Source organism: Alexandromys fortis, unplaced genomic scaffold (assembly GCF_014885135.2).
Source record: "Alexandromys fortis isolate MF-2015 unplaced genomic scaffold, M_Fortis_MF-2015_v1.1 scaffold_83, whole genome shotgun sequence".
Lineage (NCBI taxonomy): Eukaryota > Metazoa > Chordata > Mammalia > Rodentia > Cricetidae > Alexandromys > Alexandromys fortis.
In genome coordinates this window covers 3,399,147-3,411,799 of record NW_026068001.1, presented here as the reverse complement: position 1 = coordinate 3,411,799, position 12,653 = coordinate 3,399,147, and positions in this window count along the sequence as shown.

The window sequence follows — 12,653 nt, the reverse complement described above, 5'->3', positions numbered from 1 at the left end:
AGGAGTGGATGGGTACAAGCAAGAACGAGTGCAGGGAACTGGGGTGAAGGGAGAGAAAGTAGTGGGGATGGGGTCGGTTAAAAATAAGTGTGTTGGAAAACACCTTAAGGAAACTTGCTATTCTTAAGCAAAATAATAAAATGTATAAAAATGAAAAATATTGCAGATCTTCAATCATAGAACAAGATATTTTAAGACAAAAAAATAGCATGTAAATCTATCTCTCTTACTCTAAATTTCTCAAGAAAATAGTTTAAAAATGTAAGTAATCTGTTGAAATAGGAGCGGTGGCAGGGCTGCGTCCCCGGCACCAGGCCGCCCGCATGGCTAGGTTATGCCCAGAAATAATTACACGGAAACTGTATTCTATTAAACACTGCCTGGCCCAGCTATGTCCAGCTTCTTATTGGCTAGCTCTTACATATTGTTCTAACCCATTTCTAATATTCTGTGTAGCCCACGAGCTGGCTTACCAGGGAGGATCTTAACGTGCGTCTGTCTGGAGTGGGAGAACCATGGCGACTCCTCCACTAAGCTTCTTTCTCCCAGAATTCTCTTCTGTTTTCTCCACCCACCTAAGGGTGGGCCTTATCAAGGGGCCTAGGCAGTTTCTTTATTAATAAGAAATCACTCCCACATCAGTAATCCAAGAAAGATGATAGATACAATAATCAGTAAGTGCTAAATCTGTCCCAGATTGGATCTCCCAGACTGGGAGTGGGGACAGGAAGATTTTAAAAGACAGAGAACTAGGGATATTTTATGTGTGAAGTCCTGGGCTTTGTAGGACCCAGCAATGACAAGCTCAATAGAGGCCTGAGTCTCAGTATTTTACTCTGGTTCCAAGAAAGACCACAAATTGAGACCACCCAGGCACGACCCAAAACAGACCTACCAAAGGAAATTCCTAACATCCCAACCATTGTAGATAGGATCACAGGGCAGCACACACCCATCCCTTTTCACCAGGACATCTCTAGACAAATGTCAGCCAATCAGGGGTCTTAAGCCTTTGCTATTACACCCCCACCTTTGCTAGTACAAAAACCCAACCCTAACTGAGTTTGGGGCTCTTCAATTAATCTAGTACATTGGACCCACAGAGAGACTGAGTTTGCAAACTTGCATAAAAATAAAGGCTCTTTGATTTGACATACAGGACTCAGTCTCCTAGTTGGTTTTGGGGGGGACTCTCTGATCTTGGCATAACAGGTTTAAGTCTGAGCACTAAAATAATAAAATAGACATGGGTGGAGAACATGTTATTGAATGACAAATATTTTTTAAAACTATAATTTGATGAAGTTTGATAAACATTTTTTCTATTATGTTAAACCTAATCAAGTAGGGTCTGAAAAAGCCCAGGATAAAACCGGTCTCGCTGAACATAGCGGACAATGAGGACTACTGAGAACTCAAGAACAATGGCAATGGGTTTTTGATCCTACTGCATGAACTGGCTTTGTGGGAGCCTAGGCAGTTTGGATGCTCACCTTACTAGACCTGGATGGAGGTGGGTGGTCCGTGGACTTCCCACAGGGCAGGGAACCCTTATTGCTCTTTGGGCTGATGAGGGAGGGGGATTTGACCGGAGGAGGGGGAGGGAAATGGGAGGCGGTGGCGGAGAGGAGGCAGAAATCTTTAATAAATAGTTAATAAATTAATAAATAAAAAAAGAAAATCAAAAAAAGAAAAAAAGAATCTATACCAATGTAAATTGCCTATAAATGATAGATCACAAGTATTCACAGCTCACACTAATCTATTATCCCATCTACATCCTTTCTTAATGATATAATTGAAGAAAAAACTGAGTCCCAATATCCAATAAATGGAAGTATCACCATAACCATATAAGCCCTGCAGAATACAATTCATATTATTAGCAAAAAAGCTACTAAAAGTTTCAATATTAATGTAGTCTGCCATATTGATTTATTAATTACCTGTTATGAGATCCAGTAAATTGTTTTCATTGTAATAATTTTTATTGTCCAGCAGAAGTCGTGGTTGCAGAGTTGAGACTAGCAGCAATGCAATCAATCGGTGGTGACAGGAACGGTCCTGAGCTGCTTTAGTTTCTCGCCTTGGTAGGATTAAATACTGAGAAATATGCTTTGCTCTACAAATTAAAAGCATTTAAATCAATTCCATACACAGAGCAAGAAACCCAGAACTCACGGGCAAGGAGCACAAACTGGAACCTGAACAAGTCACCATGCGGCAAGGAACTGTGCCAGAAACCATGCCAGGGAACGCAGCAGTCATGCATGTGCTTGGGAAATTTCCATGTTGCCACACGCAGTAAGCTCCACTGTGGCGGGGGTTCTACAAAACCCGCTTAGGTGAAACAAGCCAAGCGGGCAGGGTTGGGAGACTTTCTGGGCCCTGGACCCGCTAGGCCTTTAGGCTGTCTGCCCAGTAGGTGTGGATTCCAAATCCACGTGGGCACCAGATGAAGAAGGGTGCTTAAAATAAATTCCACACTAGCTCAGAACTGAGAATAATAGATGGTTATTTATTTAGGGGTAGACTCACAAATCAATATCCTCTGCTGGAATGGAGAACAGCAACCAAATCCCACAGCTGGAAAAGGGGTCTGACACATGCTTTACATTAGCGTAAATAGTATAAGAGGCCACACCCAGTGGGCGGGTAACGTAAAGGCTACTGGCTGTAGGATTTCTTACAGCATTCTTTGATCTCTATTTCTGACGGGTTTTTTTTTTTTTCAGTTTTTTCTACTTACCCCACAATCTCTGTTTTTCTTCTCTGCCTTTACTTCGGTTAGACTGTCTCATGGTTTGAACAAGAATGATTGATCCCCATGGGCACATATATTTGAATGATTAGTCATCAGGCAGTATAACCATTTGAAGAGCATTGGAGGAAGTGTCACTGGGGGTGAGCTTTGAGGTTTCAAAAGCCCACACCAGACCCAGTCTCTCCCTCCCTCCCTCTTCAACTCCCCCATTTTGTAGCGAGCTGCGTGGTGTCACACCTGATGGAGATGTATAATCAACTCCTGAGATGGCTAAGGCCTGACCTATGCTATGATCACGCAATGATTATCAGCTGCCTGCATATGCGTGAACCTATGGGCAGTGCCCACCTGGCAGTTCGGGGTTGGCAGCCCATGCCTACTTAAGGGCTGGGAGAGGTTTGCCCGGGAAGAGAAAGAAAGAGAAGGAGAAGGAGATAGATTGCTGTGAATAAAGTCCTGAAAACTGCTGCAAGAAGAGCTCCGGGTGTTGCGTTTTTCCTTGCTGGCCGAGGGTGAACGCGACACCATTTCACTTTCTGCCTCTTCCCCTCTGCCTAAAGATCAGGATGTAGCACTGCTCCTACTGATGCCTCCTTCCCACCATTATGATAATGGACAAAATCTGTGAAACTGTAAGAAGGCCTGTTTTCAGTTTGAGTTTTATTGCTGTGAACAGACACTATAAACATAGCAACTCTTATAAAACACTCATTTAATTGAGGTGATTCGCTTACCATTTTCAGAGGTTCAGCCCATTACCATGGTGGGGAGCATCTCACTGTCACACTGAGTGAAGCTTGAGAAAAGAAACCTCAAAGCCCGCTGCCACAGTCACATGCTTCCTCCAACAAGGCCATAACTACCAATAGTGCCACTCCTGTTAAGGGCCACTTTCTTTCAAAACACCACATTCCACTTCCTGGCCCCTAAAGGCTCATAGGCATTTCATTATAAAAACTGCATTCAATTAAATTTCAAATGTTTCCATAGTCTATAACAGTCTCAAACTTGTTTCAAGGTCCAAAGTCTCTTCTGAGATACATGGCAATCTCTTAACTGTAATTCCCCCTGTAAAAATCAAAATCAAGGAGACCACATACTTCCAACATATCATGGCACAAGATATACATTACCATCCCAACATGCAGGGGAGGGAGCATAGTGAAGAAATACTGGACAAATCAAGACCAAAAACCAGCTGGGCAAATTGCAAACTCTGGAGGTCCATGTCTGATGTCAAAACACTCTTTAGATCTCCAACTCTTTTCATCTTTGTTGAGTGCTACACACTTCTCTCTTTTGGGCTGGTTCTACTCCCTGTTAGCAGTTCTCTTCAGCAGGTATCCCATAGCTCTGAGATCTCCAGCATCTTGAGTTCTCCAAGACAATACAGGCTTCAAAGTTACAATTTCACTTTATGGCTTTTCTACTAGGCCTCCATTCAAGGACATCCCTGACACTTGCCTGGCTTCAGCAGCTTTATTCCATAACTCCTTTCTTCTATCCTTCACTTTAAATCCAGAACCACATGGTTGAAGCTGCCAAGTTCTTCTGCTTACAGGGGCCAGAACATAACCCTCTTTTTTAATTCCATCTTCATCAATTTTCCATTTTCTTTCTTCTTGAACTGGTCTCAAACTCAGAGATCTGGCAGCCTTTGCTTCCCAGTGCTGGGATTAAAGACTGTGACACCATGCACAGCTCTAAACATTTCTTCAGTTCCTTTTCACAAGTTGGAAAATTAGCTGGGAGGGATTTTGCCCTGAGGTCACCACTCTTTTTTATTCCATTTCTCAATCTGTTTATATCCTTAAACACAGAACTTTGCTCCATTCCACTTGATGATTTTTTTTCCTCAAAATCTGTATTTTATAATGCACCCTGCTCAGGTTTCTCCTTCTCATTATAAATCTTCTTTAGAGCTACCACTAATATCCACATGACAGAATCTATACTAGGCTGTTTTGAGATTTCTTCTGCAGACAGAATTAATCCAAAACACTTCACTCTAGCCTCAGACAGACATTTCAGCAAAGGGCTAAAGGCAGCTACTTGGTTTTTGAATGTTAAGCAAAAAACTCCATTTCAAACCACCTCCTCTGGGAGTGGCCACAGTCCAAATTCCATCTCCAAAAAAAGCCTAAAAAATGGTGACCCCCTCCTCAGGGAAGGTCAAGACCACTCCCACAGGCTATTTAAACTGCTCCCCCAGAACAAACACGTGGTCTCCCCTTTTCCTTCTCTGAATGTCATTCTGGTTCTCCTTCCCCCCCCCCATGTTTTCCAGGGGTCCATCCGAAAGCACTGGCACCCACTAAACTTGGGTGTCTTCTAATTTGGTCTGATTTGGTCTGATTGGGATTTGATTGGAATTTGATTGGGTTTGTTGGCCAAGGAAAAAAACTTAACAAGTGGTAATGATGGTAATTTTAACTGCAGGGGCCCAGCTCAATAAGGTTCAAAGGGGAAGTATATTAGTATGTGTCCTAGAGCCATTCTTGTGATATTTCAGCACATAATGTGGCTGCTTTTGTCCTTGTTCTAAAAATCTGACTGAGGCTAAAAGGTTTTGGATTAATGGCCTTGGCTGAAGAAATTTCTTTTTTGTTTTTGTTTATTTTGTTTTTCTAAGACAGGGTTTCTTGGTAGCTTTGGAGCCTGTCCTGGAACCAGCTCTTGTAGACCAGGCTGGCCTCAAACTCATAGAGATCTGCCTGCCTCTGCCTCCCAAGTGCTGGGATTAAAGGTGCACACCACCACCGCCTAGCTGGCAGAAGAGATTTCAAGACAGCCTAGTATTGACTGTGTACTGTGGTTGTAAGTGGTTACTCTTATGCTGATCTACAATGAAAAAAAAATAAGCTGAGCAAGGAAAAATACAAAATGTTCAGCTTGAAGAGAAAAGGAGCACCAGGAAGTAGAAAGGTGCTAAATCCTGTGCTCAAGAAGATAAACAGATTAAAGAAAAGCCTTATCCTAAATGGAATAAAGGGAGTGGTGACCACAGGGTAAAACCCTACCCAGCTAAGCTTCCAATTTGTGGAAAGGAATTAAAGAAAAGCTTAAGCAGTGAAGGAACCCGTGAGAAACAGAAAACTGATGAAAATGTATTTGAATGTGAGAACCAAGTTCTAGCCCCTATAAGCAGAAAACTTGGCAGCTTTGGCCACACAATTCAGGTTTTAGAGTCAAGGATACAAGAAAGGGCTTGTGGAATCTCCCTCTGTGACTAAGGAATGCCATTGAGGCCAGTCATGTGTCAGGGATGTTCCTGCATGGAGGCTCAGAGAGACCATTGCATGAAGCTGTGAAGGTGAAGCTTGGAATTCATTTGATACTCCAAGATGTTAGAGATGTCAAAGTTGTGGGATACTGTAGTGGCATTTCAATTGTATTCTAATAAATAAAACTTGCCTGAGGATCAGAAAAGTAAAACAGCCACACTGGCCAGCTTTATTTATACACCAGGCAGCAATAACACATAACTTTAATCCCAGTAGCCACATTAGTTGCCATAGAAACTGTGCCTTTAATTCCAGTGGTGCACACCTTTAATCCCAGCCCTACAGAGGATCATAAAACGGGAGGAAAAACTGTTCTCAGATACAGTCTCATTCTGAGCTTCCTGGAGGCAGGATCACCATTTAGGACGGAGGTCAAGGTAAGAGCCAGTGGCTGGCTGTTTTGCTTTTCAGATCTTCAAGCTGAACCCAAATTTTTCTTTCTGAGTTTTTATGAATTGTGCTTTAGGATACCTTCCAAAGAGAGCTGCTAACAGGGGGAAGAACCAGTCCTAGAGAGAGAATTTGTGTTGCAATCAAAAAAGCTGAAAGGAGTTGGAGATCTGAAGAGCACTTTGACATCAGACATAGAGAAGCAGAGTTTGGAGTTTGCCCAGATGGTTTTCAGTCTTGCTTTGGTACAGTGTTTTCTCATTATGGTCCCTTCCATTTTGAAACAGTAATTTATACCCTGTGCTATTATATGTTGGAAATATATGATCTCCTTTTATGTTTTGATTTTATATCCATATAAAATCAGTTAAGAGACCGCATAAGTCTCGGAAGAAACTTTGAACCTTGGACTTTCAAACAGGGTTGAGACTGTGATAAGCCATGGCGACTTTTGAAATTGGACTGAATACATTTTTGCATTATGATATGGCTACAAGCCTATAGAGACCAGGGAGTAGAATATGGTGGTTTGAATAAGGATGCCCCCCATAGGCTCATAGATTTGAATGGTTAGTTATGAGAGAATGGAACTACTTGAAAAGGGTTAGGAGGTGTGGCCTTGTTTGGGGAAGTGTGTAACTAAGATTTGGAGATTCAAAAGCCCACACCAGACCAGTATTTTTTTCTCTGCCTATAGATTAGGAGGTAGCTCTCAGCTACTACTCCAAAGGCTGCCTGCATAACAGCATGTTTCCAACCATGATTAAAATGGACTAAATCTCTGAAACTGTAAACAGATCCCCAATTAAATGATTTCTTTTATACATATTGCCTTGATCATCATACCTCTTCAGAGCACTAGAGCAGTGACTAAGACAGATTGTTTATGTTCTAATGTATTTGCTTGTTTATAACTAATAACAGATATGTAGATTGCCCCTAAATGTTTTAACATACAAGCATAATAATCTTCAAATGTAAAGCTAACCACTTATTTTGGGATAATAAAAGAATTCTAAGTACTTCCGTTCTACATTTATTTTATTGGCTTTCTTCCTCAACCAAACAAGTATATATAACTATTGTTTGACACATGCAGTGTTGTCTTAGGTTTGCCAACTGAAGTAGAGATAGCTAGTGCCCCATCCATATCCCTTTAATTGGGCCAGCACACCTAGCAGCCTGCTCTAGAGCTTGATCTCATGAGATCAAGGCCTCCTAAGATGGAAAATTACTAACCCCAATCCCAGTGGGCACACGGTAGCCTGACTGACACAAGGATAAACAAATCAGCTCTTATACCACTAAAGGAGAGAATGTGGAGGTGTTTGCATTAGCTGTCTGTTGTAGATGTATTGAATTATTGTAAACTTAATGGCTTAGAAACACATTTATCTTATAGGTCAGGACATAGGGCATAAGACATGGTTCTTACTAGAATAAAATCTAGATATTTGCACAGCAATGGGAGGAAAATGCATTTCTTGCCTTTTCCAGTTCCAGGAGGCTACCAGCATTCCTCAGAAAGTGGCCCTACTAACCTTCTCTTTCAGGCCAATCATATAGCACCCATTTTTCTATGTTATATCCTCATCTTTAAATCTTGCTTTAGCTTCTCTCTTCCTAAAAACCCTTGTGTTTCAAAGGGCCTTCTGGTACAACCCAGAATTATATCTCTATTTGAGATCTGTGGAGCAACATTCTTAACCCACCAGGTACCTTAATTCCTTCTTGCCATCTAACCTAACATATTCATAGGCTCACAATTAGGGTATGTATATCTTGTGAGGTCAATATTCTGTCAACCACATTGTCCTCCATGCATGACCCAGTCTATGGGATCAAACTAAGACTAGACCCAGTCGAACACACGTAAAAGGACCTAGATCAGTGATTCTCAACCTTCCTAATGGTACAGCCCTATAAATACATGTGGTGGCCCCCAACCATAAAATTATTTTTGTTACTACTTCATAATTATAATTTGCTACTGTTATGAATTGTAATGTAAACAATCTTAGGTGATCCCTGTGAAAGGGCTGTTTGAGCCATAGGTTGAGAACCACTGACCTTACGGATGCTTTGTGTTCATTCAACAGTAAATGCTATTTGTCATGGTAATGTACAGAATTTGTAGATTTTAAGAAATGATGATTATAAGGATGTGAAATGAAAGGTATTACAGGGCTAAATCTAGATGTACCACAACAGGATATCCAGGTCAAGTTGCTCATTACAATATAAAGTGTAAGTACGGCGGTGTGTGCACCTGTAATCCTAGTACTTGCTAGGCCAGCCTAGGGGCTCTCAAAACCAAAAATCCAAGAAGCAATGGTTGTAGTAAATAAATACCAAGAGAATAAAACCTTAAAAAGTTGAACTGTCTATGGTGAAAAGGTCTTGTTCAGGTTGGACAGAGGTAGAATAAAAAAAATTATTTTTTGTTTAGAAGCCTTACAGTCTGTAGGGGGTCTCTGCGAGCATCAGGGCCAGCAGAATAACTATCTATCTAAGGCAGGAAGGAAATCCAGTTCAATACAACTCAGTAGTCACTGGTTGTTCAAATTTCTAGAGTCTGGCACTGGGCAGTTGATTTTAGGTATATTTAAGCATAGGACAATTTCAGAAAAAGTTTCCTGATGATAACTCAATCCCATGTGTACATCAAAGCTTAAGGCATGTCTACTCTGAACCTTTTCCAAGTACATATGACCTCTTCCATTAAGATGGGTTCTATTGCCTTGGAAACAATGATCAAAATAAAGGTCTAGGGAGAATGACTGAGGTCAACATAAAAGTCTGCAGGAGTCAGGTGTAGCCCAGTTCTACAGATATCACAGAGGTCACATAGGCTCTGCTCCATTTGTAAAGTACATGTGACATCTCCCATATAAGTGGGTTCTATTGAATGAAGTAATGCTCAAGATAGCACAGGCCACTAGGCTATTAATTACATCCATTCCTAGCCTCCTAGGTAGAAAACAGATTACATATCTCTTGAACAGACAACCCTGTATATTTAACATTCCTGGTTTCCCTAGTGCTTATCTGTGAATACAAGGACCTCATGCTCTCTACAAAATCCTATTTGACTTCTTGAACTATTTCCAGTATCTTGATAAAAACAATTTAAAAAATAAATTCAGCAAATAAAGTAGAAACATTGGAAAGAAATATTCCATACAGTAGCAATAAACTAGTTTTCAACTCTGGTCTCTGGGAAGGAGGAAGTTGATTCCTCCCACTCCTGCCCAGATCACCTAAGCAGCAGAATGTGATCTGCCTCACTGAAAAAGGTACTGAGCCACATAGCTCACATAGATCAGAAAAAATGGGTTAATCAAGATGTGAGAGTTAGCCATGAGAGGCAAGAGCTAATGGGCCAATCAGCTTATAATTTATGGAGACCTATGTGTGATTTTCTTCCAGACTAAACAGCTGGGGGTACCTCGCAGGACAGAAAACAACAAACAAGCAGCCTGCCCCCCCCCATGTTACATAAGGCAGTGTTGGAAAGGTTAGCCTTCAATATGGGGAAGACAGGCTTTTATAGCTCAAGTGTAGGGGGGTTTCCAAATGGGGGATTTGGTAGTTAAAATGGGGGGAGGTCTTAGTTAAGGTTTCTATTGCTGGGACAAAACACCATGATCAAAGAGTAAATCGGAGAGGACAGGGTTTATTCTACTTACACTTCCACATTGCTGTTCATCACTAAAGGAAGTCAGGACAGGAACTCAAACAGGGCAGGCACCTGGAGGCAGGAGCTGATACAGAGGCCATGGAGGGGTGCTGCTTACTGGTCTGCTTACTTGGTTTGTTCAGCCCACCTTAGAGAACCCAGGAACATCAGCCTAGGGACAGCACCACCTACAGTGGGCTGAACCCTTCTCCATCAATCACCAATTGAGAAAATGCCTGCCTTACAGGTGGATCTCATGGAGGCATTCATCAACTAAGGCTCTTTCCTCTCTGATGACTGTAGTTTGGGTCAGTTGATAGACAATAAACTAGCCTTGGCTATTTTATCTATCCTTATCTCCTCCTACAAGCGGCCTGCTCTGTCTCTGTTCCCATTGGTGGTTCTTTGGAGACTGTTTACATCCTACAAAATCTTTTATCTCTGAGATTTCCTTGTTCTCTGATTATACTTTGTTGCTTCCCTCTGGACACTGGATTCAGTTTTCTAGGGTTTTAGGTGTCTTTTATATGGACAATATTGAAATATTGTTTTATGCTGCTCTACTATATTACAAAATTGGCTCTGGAGTTGGCTTGGGTTCTCCCTTTTCTACCTCAAGCATGCTTGTTTAGAAATTTCTCCAAAACCTCTGTCCTAAGTCAGAAGGCCATCTGACTCTATGATAAGAAGATGGAAAACTAAAGAAAAAAGCACGGGAAAAGACACTATAGACTTTAAAACAACTAAAAAAGTCAAGTATTTCTAACAGGGATTACTGCTACACATCTCAAACTATTTTGGGTTTTATTTAACTCTCTAAAACTTGTGTTAAAATATAAACTTTATCTCAAGTATTGCAAGACTACTGTGTAAACTTCCTGTAACTCAAAATTTGTAAGTTTATTGAATATGTTTTTTAAAATCTATAAAATCTGTAACAAAAAAATTACCTTAAAACTCCTAACAAAAGGGTTAAAAGTTAAAAATCTATAGATAGGTAATCTTAAACGGATAAGTGCCTAGTGGGCTCACCTTGAAGTAAAGAGCAACCATGTAGCTTGTCACCATTTTAGCTCATGTCCCCATCAGGATGGAAGCAACCATGTGGCTTGTCACCACCATCTTTACTACAGTTAGAGTGAGGATAAGACATGTAACTCCATTACCATCTTAATTAAGATGACCGTGTAGTGTAAACTAATTAAGGCAGTGCCCATAAAACTTCTTAGTCCTACTGACCCCTCTGCTTATCACTGTAACTCCTTTTTAAAATAAGTAGAAAACAATATGTTTCTAAGATATTTTGCATTAGGATGGATTTCAGTATGATTATTTTTGTCCTGGGAGTGAAAATTTTAGATAAAAATATGTTTAGTAAAGTATGTTTACTTAAGGTTTATAAATTCCTAAGATTATAAAGGTCTACTTAGGTTAACATAAACTGACTTAGAGATGTATGTCTAAACACATCTTTGCTGTGTTCAACAGTAGGCTTCTAGAAAATTTTAGATAAGGAGGGATGGGGGTAAGGGGAAATGGGGTAAGAAAAGTGAGAAGGGGAGGACGGGGGGGAGCTTGGGGGAATGGGATGGTTGGGATAAAGGAAGGGTGGATATGGGAGCAGGGAAGTATATATCCTAATTAAGGGAGCCATCTTAGGGTTGGCAAGACTTGACTCTAGAGGGCCTCGCAGGTGTCCAGGGAGATGTCCCCAGCTAGTACCTTGGGCAACTGAGGAGAGGGAACCTGAAATGACCCTATCCTATAGCCATACTGATGAATATCTTGCATATCACCTTAGAACCTTCATCTGGTGATGGATGGAGATAGAGACAGAGACCCACATTGGAGCACCGGACTGAGCTCCCAATGTCCAAATGAGGAGCAGAAGGAGGGAGAACATGACCAAGGAAGTCAGGACTGCGAGGGGAGCACCCACCCACCGAGACAGTGGTGCTGATCTATTGGGAGCTCACCAAGGCCAGCTGGACTGGGACTGAATAAGCATGGGATAAAACCGGACTCTCTGATCATGGCGAACAATGAGGGCTGATGAGAAGCCAAGGACAATGGCACTAGGTTTCGATCCTACTTCAGGAACTGGCTTTGTGGGAGCCTAGCCTGTTTGGATGCTCACCTTCCTGGACCTGGATGGAGGAGGAAGGACCTTGGACTTCCCACAGGGCAGACAGTGAAACATGTCTGCTTCTGGCAGTACCAATTACTTCAGAGAGGTTGATGAGTATTGAAGAAACTCATTATGGAATTTACCTTCAATGTGACAAAGTTAGCCATTTGGACAAGAAACTGCTCTTTCATGGACTGCTTGATGTTATGCTGTATGAATTGGACATGCAGGACCCACAGAAAAATGACTGCTGAAGTTGCCTAAAGAAAATGAGACAGTCCTTTAGGGTTCCTGCTTCAGGAAAGAGTCTGCCAGACATTCTGCAGGACACAGAAAAATGTGATTGATAAACTGCCAATATAGGTGGAACTGTCTTTGAAATTTCCTGCTTCATGGAAAAGTCTGCCA